The 5,106-nt window shown below is 40.4% G+C and overlaps 1 pseudogene; it reads right to left on the bottom strand.

Moving 5' to 3' along the window:
• Positions 1-546: 546 nt before the first annotated feature.
• LOC130238873 (uncharacterized protein K02A2.6-like) lies at positions 547-4,162 on the bottom strand (annotated as a pseudogene).
• Between the last annotated feature and the right edge of the window lie 944 nt (positions 4,163-5,106).

The following is a 5,106-nucleotide window of genomic DNA, read 5'->3' as shown; positions in this document are numbered from 1 at the left end:
GATCATGCGAAATATATATATTTTTTCTTCTCTCTTCTTGATAAAATCTTGACTTGTCGTTGGTAGCAAATGTGCCAGACTACACGTTCCTTCACGATCAGTCATCCCGTGACGTCTACGACAAACCTTATTCCAAAGCAGTCACAAGTGTTGCTATAACAATATGCATGTGCTAATTACTATTCAATGCAAAGTGGTGCGGGTGCAACGGAGGCTTCCGTGTATTTGGTTGGGTATAAAAGTTAAGATGTGCATTTTAAAAAGGATCAGTGTGCGTGCAACAGGTTACATACCAGATTTTCAATTTTAGCTACAAAAAGCATCACAAAGTCTTTTAAGTGTTTTGGAGGTTTACCCTCCCTCCTTGAGCGTCGTAACCCTTCGGTAGACACTGTTTCAGAGTTTGTTAATTCAGTTCTTGGCATCAATTCAGGAATCAAAGAAGTATTACATAATTCTTCCAAAGGCGGACTGGAACCAACAATTTGCCAGTTTTCCAACTCATTTGTATTCATTGTAACACACTCGTTTGATCTTATGGGAATGCTAGGTGATTTGGGTACCTGAACCACCACATCCTGAGACACGGCAACATCCTCACTTAACTGAACATCCATGCTCGCTTGTTCCATAGTTTGTCCATAGTTTGTACATAGCTTGTTTACCAGCGAAGTCTGGGTGCATCATGTCTTACGTGCAACGCAGTTTTCGACCCATCAACAATTCAGCAGGAGACAGTCCAGTTGAAGATTGAGGTGTAATGCGATAATTACACAAAACTCTCTGTACCTTTGTCTCCAGGGTGTCTCCCGAACTCCTCTTCAAAAGGTCTTTGAAAGTTTGCACAGCTCGCTCTGCCAACCCATTGGATGAGGGGTGATACAGTGCAGAAGTAACATTTATTCCATTCTTAGACATAAATGCTTTACTGGCTTCACTTACAAAACACTGAGCATTGTCAGACACAATCATTTCAGGAATTCCATGTACACTAAAACTCTTACACAAACAGTCCAAAGTAGCTGCTGTGGTTGCTGAATTTACAACATATGCATCAATCCACTTGGAATGAGCATCAATGAGAATTAAAAACCATTTACCTAGGAAAGGACCAGCATAATCCATGTGAATTCTCCTCCAGGGTTGTCTAGGCCACTCCCAGGGAAGCTTTCACAGGATTTTTCTGATGTTCTTGAAAACATTACAATCTCTTACACGCGTTTCAATATCAGCATCCAGATTCGGCCACCACAGATAGCTCCTGGCCAATCCTTTCATCTTGGACATACCTCGGTGGGATTGATGTAATTGTTCCAACAACTCCAATCGTCCCTGCACTGGAACAACAACACGGTTTCCCCACAAAATGCACCCATCCTGAATACTAAGTTCATGTTTTCTCTGCTTGTAAGGGACAAATTCCTTAGTATCACTGTGGTTTGGCCATCCTTTAAGTACATACTCACATACTCTAGCCAACACAGGGTCTTTTGAAGTCCACCGTTTAATCTGCTCTGCAGTCGTCAAAGAACTGCTCTGCAGCATCAAAACATATTCTTCCTCTGGTTTATCCACACCCAACTGTGGAACAAGAAGACGAGTAAGAGTGTCAGCAATTCCATAATCTTTACCGGCTCTGTAAGAAATGGAATACTCATAGGCCCCCAGCATTACAGCCCACCTCATAATGCGTTGAGAGGCAATTTGAGGGACAGCCTTCAATTCACCCAATAAACTGAGAAGAGGTTTGTGGTCAGTACAGATAACAAACTTACGACCATACAAATATTTGTGGAATTTCTTAACTCCAAACACCATTGCTAATCCTTCTTTCTCTACCTGTGAGTAATTCGTCTCGGCCGCTGTTAGTGTTCTAAACACAAATCCAATAGGTCTTTGTTCCATCCTTCAAACGATGTGCCAATACGGCCCCCACTCCATATGCTGAGGCATCACATGACAGGATTAGCTCTTTCTGGTCATCATAATGGATCAGAACACAATTAGATTGTAACAATTGTTTGGATTTTCTGAAGGCCTTTTCTTGATCCTCTCCCTAGCACCAAGCAACACCCTTCCTCAAAAGCTTGTGCAACGGAGCCAGCAAGGTTGAAAGATTTGGCAGAAATCTGTTATGGAAATTTAACAAACCTAAATAGGCTTTTAGTTCTGTAACCAAAGTTGGTGTTGGTGCTTCCTTTACTGCCTTAACTTTCTCTGGTATCGGATGAATACCAGTGGCATTGACTTTGTGGCCCAAGAAAACCACTTCTGGTTCCATAAACTTGCACTTTTCTCGTTTTAGCCGCAATCCACACTCCTCCAATCTCTGCAATACTTTCTCCAGTGTCTTTACATGATCTTGGTCATTTCTTCCTGTCAACAAAATATCATCCAAATACACAGTGACCTTTGGAATGTCCTTTAATATTCCTTCCATTGTTCTTTGGAAAATTGCAGGACTTGAACCCACCCCAAATGGTAAACGAGTGTACGTAAAAAGGCCTTTATGCTTATTGATAGTGACATACTTCTTAGATGTTTCGTCCAACAAAATCTGTTGATAGGCATGACTCATGTCTAATTTTGTGTATTTCTCACCACCTCCTAACACCGCAAACATGTCCTCCATTTTTGGAGTGGGATAGTGCTCCAGTGATGACTCTTTATTCACAGTCACTTTATAATATCCGCACAGTCTCACTGATCCATCCGACTTCAACACTGGCACAACAGGAGCTGCCCACTCTGAAAAATTCACAGGTTCAATTATGTGTTCTTTGATCAGTCGATCTAGTTCAACTTCCACTTTCTCTCTCATAGCAAATGGTAATGAGCGTGATTTAAAAAAATGAGGCTTTGCATCATTAGCTACATGAATCTTCGCTGTGGCTCCTTTTAATGTTCCCAGTTCTTCTTTAAAAACCATTTCATGTTTCTTTAAAATATCTTGGAAAATTTCTTAGCTTGCTTGCATGTGATTTACCTTTTCCCAGCCCATGTCCAATTCAGCCAGCCAAGCTCTTTCCAACAAGTTAGGCCCCGATCCAGCCACCACCACCAATGAGAGATTTTTCACCAGTCCTTTATGCTTGACCTGCACGTCACTGACTCCTAGAACCTTCACAGATTGACCTGTATACGTTTTCAAATTGAGAGAATTGGGTTTTAGTTCAGGCTGCTTCTCAAGGACTTTCAAGTTGTCATATTCCCCTTGTGACAACACGGTGACACTACATCCGGTGTCAATTTCAAACTTCACAGGGCTCTCATTAACCAGTAACACTTGGGCAAATGGAGGCACTGAGGACTAAACTGTTTGTATACTATACATTGTGAAAACTTCTTCGCACTCCTTTTCCTCTTGCAAGTAATTATCCCTCTTTGATTGCTTTACACTCTCCAGTTTCACAGTTTTCTTGCCTTTGTTACTTGCAAAATCTTGTGATTTCATTCTACACACTTTTTTCACATGTGCAATTTTTCCACACCTGTAGCAGTTTTCTTTTGCAAACTTAGTCTTTTGGTGAATGGTTAACTCTCCCACATCGATAACACATTCCAGCAACTTTTATATAATTTCTTTCATCAGTGTCCACTTTAAAAACAGTATTACTCCCTTTATCTCTATGCAAATCTGCCATATCATTGTTTGCTGCTTCAATAGCTTAAGCTTTTCTTAGTGCAGTTTCAAAAGTTAATCCATCCTCACCCAGTAATCTTCGTTGTATGCTGTCATCATTCACACCACACACTAATCTGTCTCTCAGCATAACTGAGAGTGTCTCCCCAAAATTACAATCTTGTGCAAGTTTCCTTAATTCAGCCACATACTCAACTATGCTTTCTTCAGGGCGTCTGTTACAAGAGTTAAACTTCCACCTCTGAACTATTTCACCTGGCTTTGGATTGAAGTGGTTTTTCAATAAACTCACCAATTCATCAAAACTCTTTGCACCTGGTTTTTCTGGACTTAGCAAATTTCTCATCAATGTATACGTTGGTGCTCCAACACAACTCAACAATATTGCTTGTTTCTTCTCTGCGTTTTCAATATCAAAAAGAAATGATTCACAAAGAAATGATTCAATATCTCACAATATTCTTCCCATAATTGTGACTTACTGTCAGATGGTGTCACAGCGCCAACCATTCCAGCCATGATCCCTGCAATCACTCTTTCCAGGTGCTAGCAGTTTGTTCCAATGAGCTGAGTGCTTCAGCGTCCCGTTTCTCACTTGCCTCTTTGAATCACCCACTTGTCTTTGTCTTTATCACTGTTTCATTGTTTATCCTCGTCGTCATATGTTGTATCTTGAGGTAATAAAGGGAACTCAGAGCCTAAAGTTCATGCTGGTCATTTATTGTGGCACCACCAAAACAACTGCACAGCAAACTGGTAACACACCTACTGGTCTTCTTCTCAGCCCCTTTATATACTGCACACACAATCGCCTCCTACTGGACAACATTATTATGCCATACTACACATACGCACGCGAATGCATCAGACCGGAAACGCAGGTTCATGCGTCAAGTTTCGCACCTGCGAAATCGCATCACTTGACTGCGTGAGACCAATCGAAGATCAAAACACGAAGCAATCGCTTGCTTTTTTAAATGTCTAATCATCTTGTTTAATCCCGCCCCTTTTCACAGCGCCGCATGACAGAATTTCGCACACACAAAGCCCAGTGTGACCGTAGCTTGAATCATGGCATGCTTCCGAGTTTGTCACCACAGTGTTGGCAGACGTCTTCCTGCCAATTATTGTAAAAGATCTGCGAAATTTGGATTACAAAAACAAAAGAGAACATTTTTGCTGCATAAAAGTATATTTTTTTATTATACTCTATATATTTTGATTTAAAATAAAAAATCTGTGCGTGTACATAAAATCGTATATTGCTGTGATTACTGTCTTCTAGGCTAAAAGATGGATCCATTCTGAAGGATGTAAAAAGCACAGTGACTGCTAGCCAGTTTTGGGGAAAATACGACACAGTGGGGTTAGTTGTTACAGGGTATTATTTAATATATTTGAATTTTGAGTGTAATTTTGAGAATTTGTAAATGTGTTTTTGAATATAAAACATTTTTAATATT

This window comes from Danio aesculapii, chromosome 12 (assembly GCF_903798145.1).
Source record: "Danio aesculapii chromosome 12, fDanAes4.1, whole genome shotgun sequence".
Lineage (NCBI taxonomy): Eukaryota > Metazoa > Chordata > Actinopteri > Cypriniformes > Danionidae > Danio > Danio aesculapii.
Note: the sequence above shows the minus strand (reverse complement) of the source record. Positions and strands in the feature narration are given on the sequence as shown.